The sequence below is a fragment of the Lolium perenne genome, chromosome 5 (assembly GCF_019359855.2).
Source record: "Lolium perenne isolate Kyuss_39 chromosome 5, Kyuss_2.0, whole genome shotgun sequence".
NCBI lineage: Eukaryota > Viridiplantae > Streptophyta > Magnoliopsida > Poales > Poaceae > Lolium > Lolium perenne.
In genome coordinates, this window is record NC_067248.2 from 232,379,380 (window position 1) to 232,405,014 (window position 25,635).

At 42.9% G+C, this 25,635-nt stretch overlaps 2 long non-coding RNA genes across 2 annotated transcripts; one reads left to right on the plus strand and one right to left on the minus strand.

Annotated features, from left to right (window-relative positions):
* Window positions 1-9,661: 9,661 nt before the first annotated feature.
* Window positions 9,662-13,713, minus strand: LOC127302245 (uncharacterized). Its single transcript, XR_011745630.1, has 3 exons — window positions 13,560-13,713; window positions 13,352-13,480; window positions 9,662-10,717 (listed from the first exon to the last, which is right to left on the minus strand). It is a non-coding gene; the product is annotated as an uncharacterized lncRNA (long non-coding RNA).
* Window positions 10,859-11,474, plus strand: LOC127302256 (uncharacterized). The gene is made up of 2 exons (XR_011745631.1): window positions 10,859-10,949; window positions 11,051-11,474. It is a non-coding gene; the product is annotated as an uncharacterized lncRNA (long non-coding RNA).
* Window positions 13,714-25,635: the final 11,922 nt, after the last annotated feature.

Here is a 25,635-nt window from a genome sequence, read left to right on the forward strand (position 1 = left end):
AGGCCCTGTGACATAGCTCTGTACTCAGCTTCGGCTGTTGATTTTGAGACAACAGATTGTTTCTTACTTCTCCACGACACCAAATTTCCTCCAACAAAAACACAATACCCTGAGGTGGATCTTCGATCATCTAAGCAGCTAGCCCAATCCGCATCACAATATCCATCTACATTTAGGTGTCCATTACTTTTAAACAACACTCCTTTTCCCGGAGTGCCCTTCAAGTATCTCAAGATTCTTTGAGCTGCTTCCAGGTGTCCATCCCTCGGATCATGCATATAGCGACTCACTACACTTACTGCAAATGATATATCTGGTCTCGTGTGGCATAAGTATATTAGTCTCCCAACAAGTCTTTGATATTTCTCCTTGTTTATGGGTTCTCCAGACTCTGCTTTGTGATTTTAGTGTTACGGTCAATAGGTGTTGAAGCCACTCTTTGCACCCCAAAGATGCCCATATCATCTAAGAGATCCAATGTATACTTTCTTTGAGATAGTGATATCCCTTTTGACGATCTTGCAACTTCTATTCCAAGGAAGTATCTAAGTTTTCCCAAATCTTTCACCTCAAAGGCCCGACTCAAGCATCCTTTCGGTTTTGCGATTTCCACAACATCATCTCCCGTGATGATAATATCATCAACATACACAACAAGAATAGTGATTTTCTGCTCCGAATGTCTGTAAAATAAGGTATGGTCTCCATTGCATTGACCATAACCCATGCCACACACCACTTGTCTGAACCTGTCAAACCAGGCCCGTGGAGATTGTTTGAGACCATATAAAGATTTCTTGATCTACATACCTTCCCTTTAGTTTCAGGTCTAACAAATCCCGGTGGCATCTCCATATACACCTCCTCTTGAAGATCACCATGCGTAAATGCATTTTTGACATCAAGTTGATGCAAGGGCCATCCGAAATTGGTGCACAAGAGATCAAAATTCGACGGTGCTCATTTTTTGCCACTGGTTCAAATGTCTCATCATAGTCAATGCCATAAGTCCGACTATATCCTCTTGCCACAAGTCTTGCCTTATATCTCTCCACTTTTCCTTCGCATTTTGTTTCTGAGAATAGATCCACTTACCCTCATCGTATTCTTTCCTTTAGGGAGATCTGTTAACTCCCATGTTTTATTTTTCTTCAAGGCCTCTAACTCTTCCATCATAGCATTGCACCATCTCGGGTCCAACTCGGCTGCCTTCCAATCCTTAGGAACAGATACGCTTTGCGGTGAAGCAACAAAAGCCCGAAAAGTGGGTGACAATGCCTCGTAGGAAATATAATTTCCTATGTCATAGTCATCATAACTCGCCGCTTTGGGGGCCCAACATTTCTTATCCCTTTCCTTATTGCAATTGGCAAGTCTAGGCTATTATTGGACTCGGTCTGAGATTGATTCTCCTCTGCAGAATCTACACTTGTACTTCCTTGATTTCTGGTCCAATGGGTTGCTCCCCGCCCTCGGTCTTGTTGCTCCTCCCAGGTGCATCTATTTGTTCCCTTTGTACTTGTCTTCTAGAGTACACAAGTGGATTCTGCAGCCATCTTTGTGGTGGTACAGTCTAGGTGGTGTAGGTGTACCAGGAATTGCAGGAATCTCCGCAACAATAGGAAATTGTTGATGTTGTTGTTGGTCACCATCTTGTCGCTCTTGATCGGCACCTTGTCGTTGCTCCCCTCTTGAGCATCACCAAGATGGTCAAGCCCCCGGAACAAGCCACTAAGATCACTCTCACCGTCATAAAATGGTTCGACTCGCGAAACGTAACATCCATGCTTACAAATGTCCTCCTGTCGGTGGGACTCCAACACTTGTAACCCTTCTCGTCCGGAGGAATAGCCAATAAAGATACATTTGATAGCCCGATGATCTAGCTTGCCAACAGATGGCCTCGTGATCCCTTACAAAACATGTACACCAAAGAGTTTGGGTGGTACAACAAAGTCATTGTTATTTAGAAGGAGTTGGCAAGGGACCGCATACCTAGAATCTTTGAAGGCATTCTGTTGATCAACTATGTAGCGATCATAATCGCCTCACTCCATAAGAATTTTGGAACATTCATGGTAAACATAAGAGATCGAGCCACTTCAAGAATGTGCCTATTATTCCGCTCAGCAACTCCATTCTCGGGGAGGAGTGTCGGGACATGAAGTGCGGTGCAAGATACCTTGCGAAGATAAGAAAGCATCAAAAGGTTTGTTGATATATTCAGTACCATTATCGGTTCGATCACTTGCACCCGAACATTGAATTGGTTTTTCACATAGGCACAAAAACTACGGAAACAAGTGAACACTTCATCTTTGTGACGCATAAGATAGATCCAAGTCATTACGGAATAGCAGTCAATAAAAGTCACAAAGTACTTCATGCCACTTATCGACACAACAGGACACGTCCATACATCGAGTGCACTAACACAAATGGGGATACACTTCGATCCCTCTACTAACATAAGAGGTTCTCGTATGCTTAGCATATTCGCAGCATCACAACATAATTTGGTTTTGTCCACTCCATTCATTACATCGGGAAAAACTCGAAACATTTTATCAAACGCCATGTGACCCATTCGACAATGATGAACTAGTGCCATACTCTCCTTTCCTCCAACAATCGCAGCAAGCTACGTAACTAGCATCATGCCCCATCTTGTCACGATCTATGTGCCAAAGACCTCTATGCCTGGTTGCAGTCCCAATCTTCTTGCTGCTCTCCCTTTCCCGAATTAAACACATATATCTATCAACTATTATACGGTAGTCCCGCTTGATCAATCAAGGCACTTAGAGATAGCAGATTTCTTGGAAAAGCAGGAACATGTAGAACCGATGACAATTTTATGTTGGGTGTACATTGCACCGACCCCTCCCCTTTTATAGATTGTCTGTGCCATCACTGTTTGGATAGTGCCTCTATGTGTGGAAGGATACCGAGTATAAGAGTCAAACTCACTAATATTTCCAAAGAACATGTTTGGATGCTCCAGAATCAAGAATCCAATACGAATTAGCATTATGAGTGGCTATAGAAACTCTATCAATATTACCTTCATCTTTGTAGACATAGTGAGCAAAGTTCCCAAAGGTTGCTTCATTTTGTCCTTCTTCCTTTGATTGTCCCCGAGAGGTACCGGTAGTTGACTCTCGAAGTTTGTTGCCATATGTGCCTTGGGTGATATAGCGTCTTCTGTCCTCCACCCCTGCCATACCGATATCCATATGGCTGTCCACTACCTCTCGCCATAGTGCCGTCCACCACCTCTTCCATGGTGCCGTCCATATGGCTGTCCACTACCTCTGCCATCACCTCTTCCTCTCGTAGCTTCCTCTCGCCATGTGTGTATCCTCCTCTCCCCCTACCGGATGTAGCAAAGGAGGTACACCGATGCTTCAAGTGTCCCTTCGCCCACAAGTATAGCAGTCTCTCATCTCTTGTCTCTCGTTAGTGTAGAAGGTTGGATGAGGGACAGAATCGCTTCCCTTTGTCATATTCAGACGCACTTCCTCTCTCGGACATAGTCGCAATGGCTTCTTTGAGAGAAGGGGTAGTGGTTTGATGCAAGAAAGCAGCCCTTCTCCCCTCAAAATCTTGATTAAGACCCTTCAAGAACTTCATGACTCGCCGACGTTCAATCCAGCTTGCGGCAAAGACTCACACATTCCCCATGGGCAAGTTCCAGGAGGATCAACATGATCTAAATCTCCCCAAAGATGCCGCAACTCAGCCACATATGCCATCACGCTTTTGTTTCCTTGTTGCAAGTCATGCACTTTATCCTCAATCTCAAGAATCAACATAATGTTCCCCTTTCCGAATAAAAATTTGATAGGGTGTCCCATACCTACGAAGCTTGTGAGTGCCTCTACGAAAGCAATGTTAGGAACCAAAGAGTTAAGCAACCATGCCACAATCGAGAGAATTTATGGCATTCCACCGTTTCCATTACGGGATCGGTCTTGTCTCATGGTTCTGCAGCCTTCACCACTCACACGTTCATCCAGCCCCTTTCGAGTTCAAAATCAACAGCGCCCTCCTTGACCACCGGAGATAGTTGGCCACTCCTTCCAACTTGATTTCATTCGCGGCAGCCTCAAGTTTCGACCGATGATGGTATGGGGAACGATTGCTCCCCTCCAAAGCAGATCCTCCTCCATCTCCTTTGGTAGTGATAAGTTACTGCCACTTCTCCGAGCCTTGGCCAAATCCCCGTTGTCCCCCATGCTTGACACCAAACTAACCTCTCGAATCACCAAAGGACTTACCCGCAGGATGCCTCTTCGGCGCCTTACTGGTCAGTGCCTTCCGCTCCTTGCCGCCGCAGCGGCCTGCTCCCTTCCTCTTCCTCCCAGCCACGCAGCAGCCTACTCCCTTCCTCTTCCTCCTAGCAGCCACAGCAGACTAGGCTTCCAGATCGGCAGTCCTTCCCGTCGTTGCCCTCACTGCCCCTTGCTCTGATACCATGTGGACAGAGGTGAGGGCCTAACCTGAGGTAGGAGGCTGCAGGGAGGAACTCTCTCATCTTAGGATTACAGAGATAGAAGCACCTTATATAGGTCAGGACTGGGCTGGGCCAAAAGGCCACAACAGAGAACAAGAAGACAGCCCAACAGATACACCAACAGTTGTCTAACACGGCCAAACTGCGCGAGCCGGTCCGGCCAGCTCTACGGATCCGCGCGCATGGTTGCACGCGGGCGCCGGCGAGCCAGCCGGCCGCGTCGCCATGGTCCGTGCGGCGCCGTTCCTCCCGTCGACGAGTCTTGGGGGGGTGCAGGTCGATATGGTGAGAGGGGTTCGCGAGCGGGTGGAACTGGGACGGAGGAAGGTGGAGACGGAGGATGGGAGGAGGTTCGTGGCAGGGGGGAGACGGGGCGGCGGCTGGCGAGGGGAGGAGCGGCGGCGGCGGCGGCGGCGTTTGGGTTTCGCGTCAGGAGAATGGGCGTCTCGTTCGGTAGAGCTAAAAGAAAAATGGGCCTGCGAGCTGGGAAGGGTCACATTTTGGTCTCGGCCCAAAGCAATAACTTTCTGGCCAAATCCTGCGCGGGAAATATTTTCTGACACGACTTGATTAAATCGAACAGATTACATGGTACGTCCTCCACGCGTCTTTGATCAAAAAGTTTCTCTTTTAGCTGTGCGGGTCTACACATTCTACGTAAACTGAGTTGGTAAGAGAAAACCGTGTACCCGTATGCCATATTCATCTCTCCTTTTTCTCCCTCTTGAGGGATATGCTATATATGTACCTGCCGGACAACTCAACGACCTAATTTTATGACACGAAGATACCTTGAAATGGTCAAGGAATCACGACGAAGGCGTCACCAGGTCGGGCCATCGGAGTTAACATCGAAAGGGCGAATAGGCGCAGGCGGCGGCGGCGGGGGGACCGATCTGATCGTCAATTGAGGCATGCGGGTCGGGCGACTAAGGTATTAGCAACGCGGGATCGGTCCACGGAACATGCATGGAATTGGTAATAAAAGACCTTCTCTAGAAGTTCGACGAGATATAGAGGAGTGTCAGGACTCAGCAGCGCGGCGAACAAGAGTACAAAAGTTTCGATCTGAGCTTCACTAGATGTAGATAACACGAGGTTGTGGCCGGTGAATCATGTGATTGATCGCCCAAATGGAATCATGGTATCGATACCATTATGATCATGTGAGGGTTTGAACCGAGGCATCTTGGTCCGCCAAAATGGGAGTTTTTGGAGATGGCGGCATGAACCATGACGACACTAGGTTTTTGAAAGCCCCAACGTTAGGGGACACGAAATCCTTGGCTAGGATTGCATGTACCATTGTTGGTGCAAATGTGATATGAGATAGGATTTTGTCGAGTCATTAACTATTCTATTTTATGGAAGAAAAACTCTAACTTGTTCCTTGCGTTCCACACATGAATATGGGAAAAACCATATCCTTGCATAATTGCATTGACTCCATGAATACATCGGCACCATCAAGTCGGCCTCGGGTGATCACGGTTGTAGATGCATATATTTTAATTACCATATTGGAAACCCTAACCTTAATGCATATTGAAAGTTGGGGGTCGGTAGCCTTGAAGTGGGAGTTTTTCGCTATAAATGTCGAATCTCCCTACAGGATAGTCATGCATGTCTGTAAAACAAGTATGTGCCGCTTTAGAGTTGTGTATTGTTTTTCATGTGTAAAATATTGTTTCATGTTGTCCTTTTCACCATTGTGCTAGTCCCAGACTTCTAGATAATAATATCTGATATATCCTACTCGTTTGTGATAAATTGCTATCCATCTGCTTAAGTATTGATTTTAACCTTATAGTTTTTGTGGCTGGGAGTAGTCGCGATAGTAGAGCGACTGGAGATGTACCAAGGGAGCAGTGATGTTGGTTGGAGAGGCTGCTCTTTGAGTGCGATGTGGAGAAGCATAGTGAGCCGGGCATCGTGGTGGCCAAGTTCTTACAGCCTCTTAGATAATACAATGAGCTTACGAGTGCACCACCAAGGTACTAGGTTTGTTTCTCTCTGACTTCTGCTGTTTTATTCAAACTTATGCTCATTTGGTATGTACCCTAGAATTGCGATGGTAAATTTGTGGCTCTTCTATGTATGCTTCCAGATCTGCCTACCTACAATGGTTAATGTTGCTAGATAGTAATTAGTAGCTATATTATACTCTAAAGTACCAAAAAGATTATCGCGTAATCCTCTTATACCAATGCTGGTACTATGTGATCTCCTAGCTAGATCGTTTCATGTTTCGATGTTGAACTCCATATCGATGCCTGGATTAAACTTATTCTAACCTATCGCCACCCACATGTCTAAAATCCCCCATTCCTCCTGCGCTAGAACCGACCCCATGCTCACTACAAATTTGTATGAGCACATACGTTATGAGTTGCTACTGCAGGCTACATTGTTCTATATTACTCTAGATTTTCATAATAGTACTCCATGGTTCAAATTTCCCTTGTATACTCCATCCAAAGATTTTTTTTTTGCACCTAGAGAAAGTTGAGCTGGTTTTGCATGTAAGTTCACTTTAGGTGTCGATTGCAAGGGTGCAAAGCTATCCGTGAGATGTCGGTGAGATCACCATGACCTGCAATGTCAACGGTGGTCTTCTTGTCCTATGACTCCATGTTTTTAGCTAATGTTTCCGGTTCCTCTCCTTCGTCCTCTAGGTTCTGTGTGATAGCACGACCATCTAGCTTCCTATGGCAATTTGGGATCTTGTGGGTTTGATATGACAATTATGTATGAATGATGGTAGCTAGGTTTTGTTTAAATTGTTGCAATACCCTATTTTGCATGTCATTTCTTAATCACATGATCTAGACTTTTATAAACTGAGGTAGTGTCACTACTAGGAAAAGGGCTATAGCTGCACGGAATAGTGCCGGCGCACTATCATTGACGCACGCAGGTGACAAATACCACCGGCGAGCCAAATTAGGCCGCGCCGGCGAAGAACACATACTGCCGGCGCACAAAAGAAATTAGTGCGCCGGGAATAAAATTCGAAGAGGTCTGGCCGGAAGCAAAAAATCTGGGCACCTTACCCCCAGCGCACCTCTATGGTGGTGCAGGTGCGCCGGGGGTAAGGTGCCTAGATTTTTCTCTCCACACCCCCCCCCCCCCCCCCCCGGGAATCGCCTTTTCAGTTTTAGAAAAAATAAAAGAAAATGATAGAAAATTCAAAAAATAAAATCCTTTGAACTGCCCCCATGTATTATGTAATCTAGCTTTCATCAAAATTTGAAAAAATGAATTTCGCTATATTATGAAAAATGCCATCATCTTTCGGTAAAACGGGTTTTCTGGTTGCATACGACCTCCGATGAAAAACATTTTTATATCAAAATCGATCTACGCGAAATTTCCTATTCGTCATTTGGAGAAAAAATGGATTCGTCATTTGGAAAACAGAAACAGGACTTTTTTGAGATTTAAGATTTGGGTGAAAAAAAAAATTACCCCCGGCGCACCACCCTACTTGGTGCGTCGGCGGTAACCCAGACTATATAGTCAAACCGGCCCTCCTCCCTCTTCTCCTTCCTCACTTCTCCCCCTTCTTCTCTTTCCCTCCTGCTCTTCTCCTTGCAATACTCACCGATGGCCTCCTCCTCCTTATCCTCCGGTGACATCCCTCCTCCACCTCGGGCCTCCTCCTCCTCCGGCGTGAGCTCCTCCTCCTCCTCCTCCTCCACCTCCAGCCAACTCCACCTCCTCAACCTTCACCTCTGGCCAACTCCTCCTCCTCCACGTGCACCTCCGGCCTACTCCTACTCCTCCTCCACCTCCACCTCCACCTCAACCTCCGGCCTACTCCTACTCCTCCTCCTCATCCCGTCATCCTCATCCTCCTACTCCTACACCGGTGCGGCAACGACGATAGCAAGGTGACCCACATTAACACGCAAAACGAACCCGAGCTAGATCTAGATCTAGATCGGTTTTTTTTTTTGGTTTCGTGGATAACTTACTACCGGCGCACTAGGCAGGTGCGCCGGGGATAACTCGTCTTACCGCCGGCGAATTAGCTGGTGCGCCGGCAGTACCTCGTTATCACCGGCTCGTTCCCACCGGCGGGCTCTGGTGCGCCGGCAATAAGCAAATTTGGTGCGCCGGCAATAAGCGTTTTCCTTGTAGTGTGTACCTCGTAGGTAGCTAAGCTATCATTTGGTCTTCATTTGAAATTTTCTTCAACCATATCATTGCCTACTCTTTGGCGCGGTTGCTGCATGTACCTGACCAGTAGCTACTTGTTTGCTTGTCCAATTCTTACATTGGCATGGTCGTCTAAAGCCTCTCCATTTCCTTTGAGACTTTCCAAGCCTCCATCCCATCACCGGTGCATGCACAAGCGCCCCTTGTATTGATATTCTTTTTTCTTTGTGTACATTAAGTTCTATACCATCAAATCTAGTAGAGCTCCCCTGATTTGTTTGTCTTAAGCTCCGTTACAAAGTACATGAGTACTGGCGCAACTTATGAAGTTGTTTCTTGATTGTGTTGAGCTATACCACTAGTGATTTATCTGGTAGTATGAAGTAATTATATGCATATTATAAAGTTGGGTAATGTCCTTCATTTTGTTTGTGAATTTTGTGTTTCTGCAGTGTTGTTGTGTTGCTATTATATAACCAGCTGTGCAGTCGGTGCAAGGCGAAAACACCACAGTCGCTTGGGCGAGCCCAAAGTTGGTGCATCTTCGGATTACTTGATATCGACAATGATAAACAATTTTTAATATTTAATACTTCATATATGTTGTACGGAAGGAGACTACAACGACGACACAGGAGGTGGCATCCCTATTGTTTTTATGTCGCCTTCCTTTGGTAGCCCTTATCTCATGACATGCGGCTTTCATTCCCGTCATCTCACGTGCAACATGATGGTCGACACACAAACGGTTCTAGGCTTCATACCTCCGGTAGCCATTTTATTTCATGCACGCCAGCTAGCATAAAATGACGGCGACGATATAACAGAGGTAGATGCTAATACACACACACTCTCTATCTATGACAGTGTGTAGATTCACGTTGCATGTATGTTGTAAAACCATAGCCCCTGGAGTTGCCTTCGCTGGAGCCCATATGCGGAAGCTACGGCTCACAACACATGCTAGTGGAAGTTTTAGTGGGATAAACAACTGGAAATGAATTATTGCCCTCTGGCGAAAGGAAAAGATAGTTGGTACGAAAGCCGCTATTACACCACTTGAGGGCTCAACCAACCTCATGCTCCATCAGATATACAAGAAACAGCCCAACTCTGAGCTTATCGATCTGAAATGTACTTTTCAACCAATGCCGTAGCAAGAGAATGGGGGAGTAGACGCCTAACCCTAGAAAGTACGTGTGCCATCGTCACCGTCCAAATTTGGGCAGGAGCACAACCGGAGCGATGAGTTTGGGTGGGAGTACCGCTGGAGCCTAGACCATGCATGTGCTGAGATGCGACAAATTTGGCGTCCAAACTCCGTTCTCTTTGCCATGGGCTCGTTATATTATATACACTATATAAAGGTCAGCTGATTTTACGCTATCTGAACAACTGAGACACTGTAGATGTGCCATTTATCCACTCTTTCCCTGAATTATTGATTGACACGTAGCTATTTGTTTTGTCCCTTCCGTGATCACTCAGGTAATTGGTTTGCATCTTTTTTTTTTCCAAGCGGTCAGGCAACCGGCTACCGGTTGTTGCCTCTCTCCTTCCTCTTTTTATGGATCACTTCCGATTGCATCTATTGCCTTCTGGTTGATTCGGTCAAAGCGGCAGCTGGTCAAAGTGGCACCACACGATCCCCACAATGGAACAATTCGAGATGTCGTTTTGCCCTCAACTTTCTTCCTCCCGTCTTTCCCATGGCCGGCCTCCTCTTCTCCCTCTCTGGCCGCCGCCGTGCCACCTACCGAGGCGGCTGATGGCTTCCCTATGGCCGGCCTCCACTTCTCCCTCTCTAGCCGCCGTGAGCTTCCCTATGGCCGGCCTCCTCTTCTCCCTCTTTGGCCGCCGTGTCACCTACCAATCCCTAGGCAGATGGCGGCGCGGTGGAGATCTCAGAGAGCCTTCCTCTTCAGCCGCTGTGGAGGATAAACTCGGGGCTCTCATCTCCTTCCAGAGATAGATGTCGACACAATGGGGACCTCGGCGCCCTCCTCTTCCAGAGTTCCAGGTGTGTATCCCTCTGTCCCTCTATGCAAATAAGAATAAGAAAAAAGCAGGGGCATATAAGCTTCTGGACATTTTTTGGGAAATTAGTCTCTTTATTTCATATGATATGAATAGTCTTTAGAATCATCTTATTCGAGGAAGACCAAGCCGATTTGTTTACACGGAGCAAGAGCATGGCGTAACCAGGAACCAACCAAACCATTGGTTCTTGCATGAAAAGCTAGCTACTCTCCCTTCGCCTTGGTGACCTCCAGTCTGAGTGGTCAATCAACAACTCCAAATCATCTTTGTAAAGTACAACAGATATTCTTTATTATGCCAAAACTAAATATTCTTTTCTGGGCCTCCATGCAGGTGAACAAATTACAAGGAAGAAAGAGAAAGTGTAGACCCTCCATCAGAACAAGCAGAAACGGAAATTGTTGAAAATCGCAAAGAGGTGGAGTTAGGGTGCCATGGTCACATACCCTACATGTTGAATGATCACCTGAGAAAGATAATTCTCTTCAAATTTAATGCACGTAGTTCCTGTGTTATATAAAACCTTCTTTTTTTAAAATTGGCAATGCTTACTAAATGCTACCTATGTGTTGATGTAATTCATCTTTGTCACGTACATGTTAGTTCCAGTCTATCATGGGTATTACTTTGAATTTTTCGCATGTTTATAGGAAAAAGGACATATGCCAGTTCAAGCTTATATGTACTACTAATATCATAGTTATATGAGCTTATATGTACTACTAATAATAAAGTTATATGGTGTTCACTAGCAGCACACAGATGAGATATTCATATTGTGGGATTTACTACTTCGTTCATTTGTGGTCGATTAGCCAGGAGGATTCATGATTCTAATCTTTCTCGATTACTATGTTGAACTTGAGAAATTAGTGGAATGTGTATCATGTGCGGTTGAGGTTCTTTAATCCAAGCTGTTGTGTGACGAACAATACACATAAATCTTTGGACCCCAACCCTACCCGCAAGGTTAGACGCTAAGTTGTGTACTTGATTTCACATTGAATCATTATCCTTGAGACAATTGAGATTTGTTTGATTTGGTTTATTAATAAAAACCATTGTGTTATCTTCTGTTGTTTGTCCCCCTGTAGCGCTTCTTCTCTAGGTTCATTCAGTAATGATTCAAGCGGCTCTAGAAAGGCAATTAGTTCCTTATTCTTCAAATATCATGTTGTGTAAGCAAAGTAAATACCTTTTTAGCAAGAGACCTTTGGATTTCCAATGTGGGAACCCTACAACTTAATTGAGCGAGAAGTGATTTTTGTAGCCCTTGCTACAAGCCGCAAAAACATGCTATTATTAGTTTCTAGAATCAAATCATGTTAGAAGTTCTCGCCCGGTAAATTAAAATGCCACTAATATTTTTTGTGTATTTCCCATCTTTTCGTGATAGAGAGTTAGTTTTAGATGGTATTTCTGTCTAGGGCACAGTTGTTCTTCAAGATAGTATTACAGATTACATTGGTGGAAAAATATGGGGTCAATGATAGACCAAAGTGACATGGATTTGCACGAGAAGACATTCAAGATTCTTGATGAAAAGATGATTTTCGGGAGATTTTGCAAGGTATCCTTTGATTTTACTACTCATACAGGTACATGTGCATCAACAATATTGAGACCAACAGAAGATTATCGGTATCAAGATTGCCGGTATCAAAATTGCCACTATCAATCGCCAAACTGAACTACTCCCTCCGATCCATAATAAGTGTTGGGGTCTTAGTTCCAAGTGTTCGGGTACATGTCATGGCATCCATTTCACTGGAGAATTTTGCTATGTCAATGTCGGCAAACAGATGCAACATGATATGTACGCAATGCTTAGTAGGCAGACTTTTTAGTATTTGTGATAGCATAGTCTTTTATATATCTTTTCCTAATAGTGCCTAATAGTGGGATTTTAGTGAGCATTTTTGACATCTTGGTCATGTGTAGTATTTTTTATGTTTGAATATAAGGAAGTATTGTATTTTTAACATCGGTTGTTAGCCTCCTTGATACTACTCACTACTGACCAGGCTAATCCTGGGGTTAACTTTTCAGTGAACTTCACATGTAACCAATGTCTATGCTCGAAGAAACTGCATCGAACTTAAACGATCTGACGTCCAAGAAAGTGCATTTCTTCTTGCAACATAATTACCTACCATTGGCTTGCTAACTGAACATGCAGTTTGTGCTCATTTAAGCTCCCATTAGTCCATTATATATTATTTTCTGGGACTTTGTCTGTTCACCCAGGTAGACTGCATTACCTATCTACATAAAAGCTCATAATTTCTTTTCCAACTTTCGAGTTTAAAAAAAATTGTTTCCATGAGTTCTTAAAATTCACAGAAATAGTGGAACTTCATAATTACAGGGGCATACGATTGTTTGGTGTCCTTGCTTTTCCTCCTTTCACAGTGGAAACTAGGCATTAGTTTTCTCGACTACTGAATAAAGCGTACACCAAGCAGGTAGCTACAACTAATTAATCATAGCCCAACATTTAGAAATGCAAAGAAAGGGGCAGCACATGAACACATACATTCGGGACCAAAGGATGACAGATCAAGCACATAATAAAGAAGTTAGAGGCGCCATCTGACCAAACTAAAAGTTAGAACTGCAAGAGGGGTCGTCTACCTGCAAGTGCAAGCCTGCTATAGCCGCTGCGCCGATGGCGTCGCAGTTACCGTCACCGAGGATGCCACAGTGGCGGATCGAGCTCCAGTTCCGGCTCCGCTGCCCCGATGTCATACAGGGGCACATAGGCTGCGAGTAAAGGGAGAAGGGCATGTTGGCGGGAACGAATCTGCGGCGCAGGCTACAGAGAGCATGATTCTGTGCTCACCTGTGTCGATTGGCAGCTCCGGCGGACGGAATCGAGGAGCAGGCTCAGCGGCAGTAGCCTCACGGGAGAGCAAGGAGAAAGGGGAACGGAGGTGAATTTTTTTGTGTGAACAGATGTCGGAAGTCGGAACCAGGAGTGGAGTGGTACATGCGTGTGTCGTGGTTTGGCAAATGGGAAATGGCAAAGGATTGCTTTTGGGTTGTTTGGTCTTTCCGTACTTTTTAAGGGACCTATCTGTACAAGTGGACGCTGCCCTTCTTCTGAATGCATATTTGTGCTAATCTAATATAGTCCAATGTATTAAAAAAACAGCGTGTATGTGAGACTGATGATGATGCGTGTCTCCGGATCAGCGTGTGAGAAATGGAATAGAGCCTGCGTGGGATTTGTGTATATTAGATGTATGTGTTTCAAATGTTAAAAATTGAAATTATAATTTCAGATAAGGCAAACCATACCAAATTCATGTATAAATTTGCTTGCACTAATTCTTAAATTCTATTAAAAAAATCCAAAAATCGTGTTTGTGATGCCAATAAAACTTTCCAAATTGATTATTCGACATATTTCTAATACATGTACCTTTTAATTGTGTAAAAAATAATACTTATTCATTGTCTCTGCGATTGCTATCATATTTCTCCAATAGAAAATTATGATTCTATAATAAATATATCGTTTTCCTTGTGTGAAAAATAAAAATGCTTATTTCAGTCTAACAAACATGATTCGTGAAGAACATAATGAGTTCCAGGATAAAAATGAAACTACCTTATTACGATGCATTTAATTGAAAATAAGATCCATCTACGTTAGCAATGAATAGTCAACAATAAAAATAGATGTACTTCTATCAAATTTATTTATTTATTTACTATCGTCGAATTCTTATAGAATTGTGCGTAGCAAAGAGTCCGAGCCCTAGGTTCCTTCCGACGAACCTGTCAAGCTCACCCCAGCTCTCGATTTTCCTGTGCAATCCTAGACACAGAGTAGCAACAATGCCATCGTAGGAAATGTTCTCGCTTTTCTAGCGACAAAGGTGTAGACTAAAACCACTTACAATCTATCCCCTCTGCAATGCAACTCTATCCACTACACAATACACTCCAGTAGGAACATGTATATATCGTCACCGTCTGGCTCAGAACCAGTAGGAATAAACATCAACACCGTTTGGCTCAGTCCAGTAGGAATACACACCAATATCGTTTGGCTCAGTCCATCAAGAACATGTATAGGCGTCCTGTCTCTCGGTCCGGTGTGAATATGTGTCGGTGTGGTCTAACAAAATACTCAGCACCACGTAATCCAGTGTAAATATCATCCTCTTTCTTAAAGTAAGATAAGGCATCTTACTTTAAACAAATATCTAGATTGGTATCAGAAATTAATCCTACTAAATTTCTCAATTGTTACTCTTTCATCCACCTTTCCACAAGCACTCAAACCAACTACTAAGGCTAACCACACATGCTAAGAAAATACTACCACGGGCGCGGCGTGCCGCCGCGCCTATGCATCCTAGTCTGGGTCTACAAGTGAAGGTTTGTGTGTGCCTCCGAGAGCCTTTTCATCTCATGCATGGATGGAACAATCAACATAGATACTAGCTGCATTGAAAAGATCGTCAACGAAAAGGAGGGATATCAATCGATTTATTTTCCCCGCTAATTACTGGCCTTAATTATCTTTCACTTAATTCTGATGTGTAACTATGGATAGGAGAGTAGGAGTAGCATGCATCTGAAAGAAATATTTTCCTCCCTAATTTAGTGGGTGTCCATTGTTTTCTCCGCCAAATTAAGAGGGCCGAGGCATTTTCTGTTCTAATCTACCGTTTAATTAGGCAATTAATGAGAGAATGCGAAGCAATGGATCCCTTTGGAGTAGTTCTCAAAACAAAAAATGAAATTGCATCGTCATGACTCGTGATTAGCAGCAAACCGGGCTGTTTTCGCCCCATAATTGCAGCGCCTTCCCACGGATCGCCTCCTAAAATCTGATCTCAATTCTCCATGGCGCGACCCCCTCCAATCTCCCTGACGCCAATCCCTACCTGTGCCGCCGCCCTCCCCTTCAACTTCAAGCTCCGGCACGGCCCTCAGCATCCACTCCAAGTCCTGTAGCAGGTCGACCCGCCGGCGCAGGCTTCTCCCACTGCCGTCCTTCGCTTCGACCTCCGACAAGGACGCCGTGGACTCAAATCGAGCCGGCGCCTCCTCTCCTGCAGCGCCCCACGGAGGAGGAGACCTGGTGGTGGCCGACCGAGCCGTGGAACCCCACGGGCTGACCTGGTGCCTCGCCGTCGGGGACGACCTGGGTGACGCGACCGTTCCTCTTGCCGGCGGGAGCGGCGCAGGAATGGCGACAGGAGGCCGCTGGTCGCCTTCCTGAGGTGCTGATGCCGACGCTTGCCACAAACCCGAACTGCTGCTCCTCAGGCCGACCACCACTTCGTCCGCTGCTGCCTCCCCAAACAGGTGTTGCTCGTGAGCTCCCTCTCCTCCTCCTCCTACTCATCGACTAGGATTCCTAGTTTAAAATTCAGTTGTATCTTTTTTATCCGTATGTCTATCATTTCCGCTTTTTTTTTTATCATGTTGAATGAATTTGGTAGCAGCGTAAATTATGCATAATTCTCTTGTGCCATGGTGTTAGGGTTTGGTCCTGTACGGCCTGCAGGCGATTACTTGAATTAGGCCACGAATTTGCAGCAAAAAACTCTAACCTGTGTCGTTTTAGTCGCCCCCGAAAAGATTCATTTTTTGCATTCAGATTCTTACTTGTACATAGCTTCAAGTTTGAAGTGAAGTTTTTTTTTTTTTTTTTTGATTACCAAGGGATTGAAGTACGTCTTGGACTCCTGATTGCACGCATAGTTTATGTTTGTTGCTTTTTTCCCCTATTGATGAAATATGGGTCGGGATATCTATTTAACTTAATTGAAAACTTGGTCTGCATAGGCATCAGATTAATTTGATTTTTTTTTTGCTTACATCACGCTCATCCAGAGATGAAACTTCTATCTTGTCTGAAGCTATTACTAGTCATATCTGTTTTCAGTTTTCACTAAGGTTTGATAACTAATGTGCTGCAGCTACCCTTGGACGTGGCTTCTTGCTCTTCCTACCGTAACCTGTTTTTTTTTGTCTTGGCATTGACATTGGCAGCTGATGCGGGCTGCTGCTGGTGTCGCCGAAGAGGATGCCAGCGTCCTCGTGTCATGTTGCTTGATGGCAACTACAGCGACGAGGTAATCCCACTATCTCTAACCCTTCCGGTTTGCCATGTATGGTTGCTACAGATGGTGATCCGCCTTTTGTTCCTTGCCAAATGCAAGGAATAGGCTAAGAAATAGTAAGAGTTCCGTAAAAAAAATGTTGCCGGGAAATTTTTGTGAAATGGTAGGCAAGTCTTGATGTATGTACATGTTTGCACAACATAATAGCACATGTCCATATTTTACACTGTGTTAGTTGATGGTGCCATTTACTGTGTTTGGTTGCTGCCCCTGAGAGTTAATCATCATACCATGTGCCTTGTATCCAGTTGGTTGTGTACTGACTGAATTTTTGTGCAACACCTTTCATCATAGAGGGAGCATGGCAGCAACATGTGGTGACGAAGAGGAAGATGGATGATAAATTGGGTGAGAGGTGTGTGCCGGATTAGCGGATGGGTACTTCTCGTAAGCAATGGCCTGGAAGAGGGCTCGGTACGCGAACACGACGAATGGAGAACCCTTGTAGGTGATTTTGATTCTTCTAACAAACTTGTTGTTAAATAGGTTTGACATCTTGATATTAATCATTGAATATGCAGGCATACTTAACTGAATCTTGCATTGAATTGTCCATCTTGAATTCTGAAAGGGTTCATCTGTTAAACTGTGTGTTGGCAGTGCTTGTTGCACCGTGCGGTACTACTTCTATGTGGTAGTGGGAAATTTTAGTTTTGTACTCACAGTTTTTTGAATTTCTAGAGATATGTGTTTGCTAGCATAGTTTCTCAAACCATGATTTATGTTCTTTAAAACGCTCATAACCCTCTTCTAAGTGTGGTTTTTTTTCTGATCCATTCTTGTTAACTTTATCTATCAACTCTTAAGATCTCTCTTTGGCTCAGCATTGCAGTTGAATCACGTTTCTTTCTGCAGTAGAGGAAGTATGTGTGAATTGTGACCTTGTCAAGCTTGTCGACTCATGCGAAGAAGGAAACCTTTGGTCTCTTTGAATACCGTTGTAGTTAGCTTGTGTCATTGATGTAACTGAATGGAGCCTGACTATATATATAGTCTGATTGGATTCTTGTGCACTGCCCCTTGTCTATATAATTGAACCTGATATGGCGCCCAATTCACATTGCTAGTTATGTTACTTTTCTAGTTTACAATTAGAAAATGTTCTCTGTGTAATTGAACCTGATATGACTGTAATTTGTTTTGTTCTAGTTTACCTTTTCAAAATGCTAGCTTCAGGCTTCAGTCTTTGAGACAACGGGGACCGGGCACTTTATTATTCATGTAAAGCTAGCCATCATTTTTGTTTCGTGACTGGTTCCGTTGGATATTGTTCTCTACTATTCGATCTTTTTCTGACGCATTGACATCTCAATAGCTGCAGTGAAAACTAGCCCGTCTAGGATTAATGCTGGTCTGAATTTTGCAATTAGCTGTATGACTTTAAGCGTTCATAGATGCAATGTTGTGTCTAAATATGATCACTTGTTTCTTGAACCTGCGTTCGTTATGAAGTTTAGTTTTAATATGATCATTTGCCATGTGATGTACTCACATTTTTCGAATCCTTGGCATGATTTTGTTGATTCTGATCATATAAAAATTTGGGCCTTGTGATATTTACTTTTAAGTGTAGATTAGAATCTTATGCGAATTGACCTCTAAATTGGCATTAGGTAAATTGTACTATTATCTTTCATTAAGTTAGTCAATTGATCGAGTAAGCATTCAACATAACAAGTTTACGTAGATGGCGTAGTATCTTGCGGGGACTCAAGTAAGCTGGTGTTGTTTGTGAGTTAATATTGTCATACGTTTTTCATGCTTGATGAAATGGATGTGTTTTGGAAGTAATAGGCCATCCCCACTCCATTAAATTGAGTTTTGATCAGCCTGATCTAAGAGATTAGATTGATAGAATCTATGTTGCAGTGATATTTAAATCTAAATTTAATAACTATAAAATATTGGTACACACATGTTAAATGATAGCCCAGTTAGGGTTATTTTGACATAGTACACCTGCTAAGTCGAAATAAATTGCTCTTAATTGGCCGGGAAATCTACACTTGCTATGGTCAAATACTCAAGTTAACGTTGTTGCTTTCATGCTAGGTGAAAATAGTTTTCTTGCCATTGAAAGCGGCCTTTTACTGATGGTGCTATGTTTTGTTCTCTATTGCAGCAAGAGTATAATATATTATTAATACGAGTTATTTTTTGGTAACACAATAATACAATTTACAGATTAACTGTTGAGAGTAATTTTCACATTACTATTAAGAGGAGAAAAGAAAACTTACACAATCTATCTTGACCGTGCCTATTGGAAACTTGTACGTTTCCTGGTTCAAAACGTATAGTATTTTCCTCATGCGTAGAATGTTATGTAGGCAAATAATCCTATTTTCTTTGCTCATAGTATTCATGCTCGTGCTTGCGCCCTGTGCAGAAAACGTTGAATGACATCAACACCGATCTCCCTAAGCTCCTGGTGGTGGTCTTCCGGGAGCAAAAGTAGGTGTCTTCCGGGAGATGGTGGAGGGACTAATGGACGGTGATGCTTGTTTAGTTCAAGCCTTCCACCAGGTAATATTAATGATAGCCAATGTCTTTCTTTGGTACCGACTTGTCATGAATCATTTCTAGGTTTTAGGATATATTTTGCTACGTTAGATGAACCAGAGAGGTCTCAAGGGAGCATTTCCCTCACATATATATTGTTCACACGAATTGCAAGGATCATATACTGATATACATTCCAGCATTATTCAATTTTTTATTTAAAGAATATCTTCATTGGATTTTTTCTTGGATTCTCATGTATATATTTGTTCTTATGTGACACATCGGAGCTACGGACATAAACACGCGCTGACATAATACTATTGCTACATGCAGGGTTTGGCTCTCCGATGTAGCTCCTTGAGGATGCACCTGAAACTCTCTACTTCGCATGTGCCGCAGCAGGTACTCTTCCACTCCAGTTTTGAGGTCTCGTAGCTGAAGACCCCAGCTCCTCCCCTCCCATGTAGCCTTAGCTGATGGTACCCCCTGGCATTTGTTTGCATATGTTAGACACCTATCTTGCTCCTCGCCCTCTAACGACTCCATGAAGCTTTGCATCCTCATGATTACGATCTGGTATATCTCAATTCGTCGCGCGGCCTCTCTCGTGTTATGCCAGCAATTATACCATGATATTGATGAATCATGAATGTGTGCTTGTGAACGTCATTTGAGTTAGAATATTCTTGGTGTACCTGTGTGTTTTCATGTTCAATCTGGTGTTACCGCGGCGGTTTGCTCTACTTTTTTTATGGTTAGGGTGATTCAATCGGATACCAGTTAATTAGTTGATGATGCATATCAGCGATTTTTTGGTTTCTGTTTGGCTCCTGCATGTTTGCATGACATGTAGGTTTGTATTCAACTATGATACATGATGTTAGTTGTATTTATGCCTACCAGTTCTATTACTAGCTTGGTGATAGCTCTTGTTGCTGGCCAGGCATGTCCTGCTGGGGGTAGATTTATGCATATAGAAGAGAGGTACTCATAAGATGGTGGAGGAGGCAAGCTACATATAGAAGAGAGGTACTCATTAGAATCATCATATTGACTATGAGCTTAAGTTAAGACAACATGGATATCATTCTCAAGTTGCTGTTTCAGTACAAGTTACATCCTTTTATGTGTGGATTTCCTTGATAGCTTACACCCCCATTTTTTGACAAAGAAAAGTCTCAAGAGCATTCAGAAAAGTTATCTCGAGGTGTTGCTGTCCTCAAGATTTGTTAGTTTTGAAGTATGGTTGAACTGTCAAGTCCATTTTTTCTATGTTCTTCTGTCTTCCCAACATACACACTTATATTGTAGATTGGTGGAGCTAGTGAAGTTTAAGTTGGTGAGAAAAAAGATAGGGTCACAAATGCTCGAAATGCTGGAAGAGCTGTTGTTAAGGAGGGTATTGTCCTAGGTAATCACATTTTCCGTGAGCAGTCCATTTGTTTCTTAATACTTATTTTTCAACCCGACTATATGGTGTACTGATTATGATGATGCTTCTGCAATCCATGCACTTAGTTATTCCATAATTGGTAATTGAACATATATTAAATGTTCTTGAAATTCTGCAGGCTGATGACCAAAGCTGCAAATGATGGTGTTGATGGTCGGTTCCTCTCTGAGTTTGGTCAGCTCCACCTATCCCCCCCCCCCTCTTTTTACATGTACAAGACTCGTAGATCCCAACAACACCTACCATTAGAGGAATTTCATGTCTTTCCCTGTAATGCTAAGGTGTTGGAACTTTCCTGCAAACCATGCTTAAGCTGGGCAGAAAATATGAATGGCATGCATCATATCCCTCCCTGTAGATCCCCAACAACACCTACCATTTGAGGAATTTCATGTCTTTCCTTGTAATGCTAAGGTGTCAAAAATTTCCTGCAAACCACGCTTAAGCTGGGCAGAAAATATGAATGGCATGTGTCATTACTATTTAGTCCATTCCATGCTACAAATAGATCTTTCTTTCTCTTAGACACATGCTGCAATCATTTTTTCTTTGATGTCTTGTTCTGAGAACTGAGATGCCCTGTGTCTGGCCATGGCCGTTGAACTATTTGTGGAGCTTTTCTTATACTGGAATGTGTTGTCAATGATGCAATTTATATGGCGTGCAATATTTGAGGTCTTCAATTTTGCTTGAACTGAAGATGTGCATCTGCAACACTGTCGCTTATGATATTGTTGTTGGTTTTAACATAGTAGATCTTGTCGATTTTGTGTTGAGCTCCTATGTCGGTTGTGTGCTTTACGTATTGGTACTGCTAGCCAGTAGATGAGATTAATGACAATACAATTAAAGTGTTTATGGGCTTCGCTCGTTTCCTTAACTTTGTTTGATGTGTAGTACTGTTTTTGCTACACTGACATGGATGGTATTCCATTGCAGATCAGTTTTGAGACACGCGATGGTCTTTGTTATCAAATAGCTTGTCTTCTCGAACAGTGGGATTCGAGGTCATCAATGTGTGTGACGAGTTCATCATGCCGCAACAGTGGTGGTGATGATGCTCGGCCTCGTCTACAACTTCTCCAGTGAGCTACTAGTTTACCCTTTCGATCTCTGGTTCGCATCTGCTCTGTGATGACCTGTATTTGAATTATGGTGATGATGATCAATGGCCACCTATTTTCTAAGTGAAGATGTCAACATCTGGGCATGGTTATTGTCCCGGTGCTTGTATTTTCTATTGATAGATGATTTTGTGTTGTAGGCCTGAAAATGCTGCCATTTAGTTGTGAATAATACTGTTTGGTATTGTGTGGTTTTGATATTTGATTGATTTAGATCACTGTATAATTGGTTTGCTGCAACTATATATCTTGCTTTTCAGATAAGAATCTTGTTGTAGATATAATGTGTTCTTGTCCCTTCCTTAATCCGCAATGATTTTGTATCTTGAACAACAGTATCTATCTGCAACTTATAAGTTGAGAAACTGATTTGGCTTGCTATATCTGTTTGGTTTTCCGTTTTGTTGCCTATTTTTTAATGTGACTTTACTGTGTAATGCATGAGGAAACATTTAGCTTGGAACAACCTGATCTACCATTGTCCCTGGATACAATTGATTCCTCATATACGAGTTCTGTAGTTATTGCGACTGTACTTGGCTGATGTGCTCATCCCTTGTTCTGGCACTGTTTGATTTTATTCCTAGTTCTCCTTGATTCTTGGACCGTTTGGTGTATTTATACATGTATGTTTTTGTGCCTAGTGTAAATATTATGTCTGAATTACGTACATATGTGAGCTTTACTGTTTGCTCCCCTATTCTTTTTAGAATAGCAAGCTTAGCATGTAAGGTCCTCTATCTCGATGTTACAAATAGAGTTATACTTTTATCTTTTTTTGTTTCTTGCTCTGAACTCGCTTATATTGATTCAATCACAATGGTACAACTTTTATTTTCTTGTACTGATATTTTGATGTCTTAACTGCAATTTTTTGAAGCCTTGGAGCATAGGAGGCTGCTTTCTGATGCATGACTAGAGGGTGGCCTCGTTCTTTGACTACATGGCTTTTTTTGTAAGTTTCTTGTTCCACTCCTTTATCTTGTCTGTGTTGTGTGATGCCACGGTCATCTAGTTGTGGTTGTACCGAGTTCCTCTCAAATTGAGCCGATGAATGTGTATATTTTTGCCAGGTTCAAACTTGGCATAGAGAAGTGACGTTATTTTTGCATATATAATCGACTTAAGTTTTGTCCATATGCTTATTGTAGGCGTAGGGCAGTTGAAATTTGTGCTGAAGATGCATAAAGTGATACTATCATATTCCTATTTTAATTAAAGTAAATTAAAATGATTGAAGACACGTGTCATTCATTTTTTTTTTCATGGCGGACTTCACTTCTGTTGTTGATGATTCTGTAGTTGCTATAAACTACTTAGTGGTGGGTCATTAGTTTTTATAATTCGCCCCTCTTGCTTAATCATTGTTTTGTCTGGTCATGTAGACTGATCGTGATGCATCAATGTAAACTTCAAGTCCTTCTCAAAGGTGTAGTGACTAATTTGGTTTTGATTGGTGCCTAATTTAATTACCTCAAATGCTCATGTGTCAATGCGAGCCCCGTGTTGTGGTATTCTTCTGATCAATCTCATTATGATTTTTTTTCGCATGTAGGTGCTACAGTCATCTCTTATGTTAGTGGACGAGACTGGCAAGAGATTGTAGGCGAATATGGTTTGATTTGTGCCACTGCAAAACCCCATTTGAGGTCTAGTGTTGATGTGATGTACCCATCAGTTTTGCAGCTACTATCTTGGACGAGTACTCGACTTACGTTTACCGACCCAATGTATATGAATTGGTTATTTCAACCCTGGAAGACCAAGTGAAGTGATAGCAGAACTTTCCATGGGGTTGTTAGGATTAAAATGTGCAAATTTGGGTTCTTTCTCCTATGTATAATTCAATACTCATACTTTGGCATGTGGAAAGGTGCTGAAGCAGTTTTTTTCCTCTTAAGACGTATAACGTGTTTCTCTGTGCTGAAGATGCATATAGGGATAGCATATTTCTGTTTTGATTAAAGTAAATTCAAACAACTGAAGTCACATGTCATGAAACTGCAGTTTTTTTATTGTCACGATAGATTTCACTTTAGGTGTGTATGATTCTGCAGTTGCTATAGACTTCTTAGTGGTGGGTTATTGGTTTTGTAATTCACTCCTCTTGCTTAAGCATTGTTTTTTCTAGTCATGTAAAGTGATCGTGATGCAACAATGTAAACTTCAAGTCCTTAAAGGTGTAGGAAACTGAGGAATTTGTTGTCAATTGATGTTTAATCCATTAACTTGGCATGATTTAGTGTAAAATAGTGCACTCTCATTCTTAGAGAGAAAATATGAGAGTATGAAAATAATTGGGTTGCCTTTCCTAGCTTGTCACACTTTCTTACTTCCAAATTTACTTTGAGAAAGTTGCTTGTTGATTTGAGGAGTGTCGAGTTGTTATTAACTTCGGTAGAATTTTTTTGAGCAATTGTACTGTTCATGCTAGTATTTTCGAAATATTTTCTCAATCTCTTTTTTCCATCTTAAACAGGTTGAGGAGATCCCAAAGAATTTCCCTTTCAAACTCACCGACAGGAAGTGGCACAATTCTGGTTTCCATGCCGAGCCTAATCACTGGATGTTAGGCGGAAGGACAAGGACGACAAAGAGAAATACGATGACCAGGAAGATGGCGGGAATGCCCCACAAAGTCCAGCATTCTCCTCAGAGTCACAGTCTCCAAGAATGACGTCCCAAGCCTCGAGTTCACCTGCATCGCCTACCCGACGAGATCATGATCGACACCTTGCCCGTTAGGCAGCCGGTTGCGAACGACTTGGAGGAGATGATTGCATACGAGGGTTCTGATTTCAAGTAAGTTCACAAATCCATGGCTTGGCCGTTTTAATTTTCACAGCTAGCAGCTGATGCTGCAACCAAACTCTTTGATTGTTCACTGATTTCTGATGTTGTAAAAAGAACGCATACTGATTGGTTAACAACTGCTTTGTTCATGATGTACCCCACTTGGTCTTTGTCTTATGTAGCGACCTCGACGAGAACCTGCAGAGGGCATTCCACAAGTGCGTGGAGCTGTGGTCTGCTATGGGGTAGTCTCTTGTGCTTAATGTTGTGATTTTGAAGTCACTGCTTAACATGCAGTCGTTTTATACATGATGTGCATGATATCATGTTGTATATTGTCGTTGTCATGGTAAGATTCAGAGTGGTAGCTAGATGTGTGTTCTGTGTCGCGTTGGTCTAGCTAGGTTCAGGCTGGCATTTGCATTTTTGTTTCATGCTTGCTGTTGGCGGTTAATATGCTTGTTCCAAATCGGCATATTTCATGAGCCTACCTCTACTTGTTGGGATTTTTCTTTACCCAGTGTTCTTACTATTGGTACGGACTTGGAGTGTATGTCGCGGGCTTGGTCATTGTGCTGGAATTGGGGACCTTTTTCCTGGGCGGATGTTTCCATCGATTCTTCTCACGCATGGTGCCTACTTTAATTACCTCAAATGCTCATGTGCCATGCGAGCCCCGTGTTGTGGCCTTCTTCTGATCAATCTCGTTCTTAATTTTTTTCGCATGCAGGTGATGCAGTCCTCTCTTATGTTAGTGGACGAGACTAGCAAGAGATTGTAGGCGAAGATGGGTTGATTTTTGTGCCACTGCAAAACCTCGTTTGAGGTATGGTGTTGCCGTGATGTACCCATTAGTTGTGCAGCTACCAACTTGGACGAGTACTCGACTTATGTTTA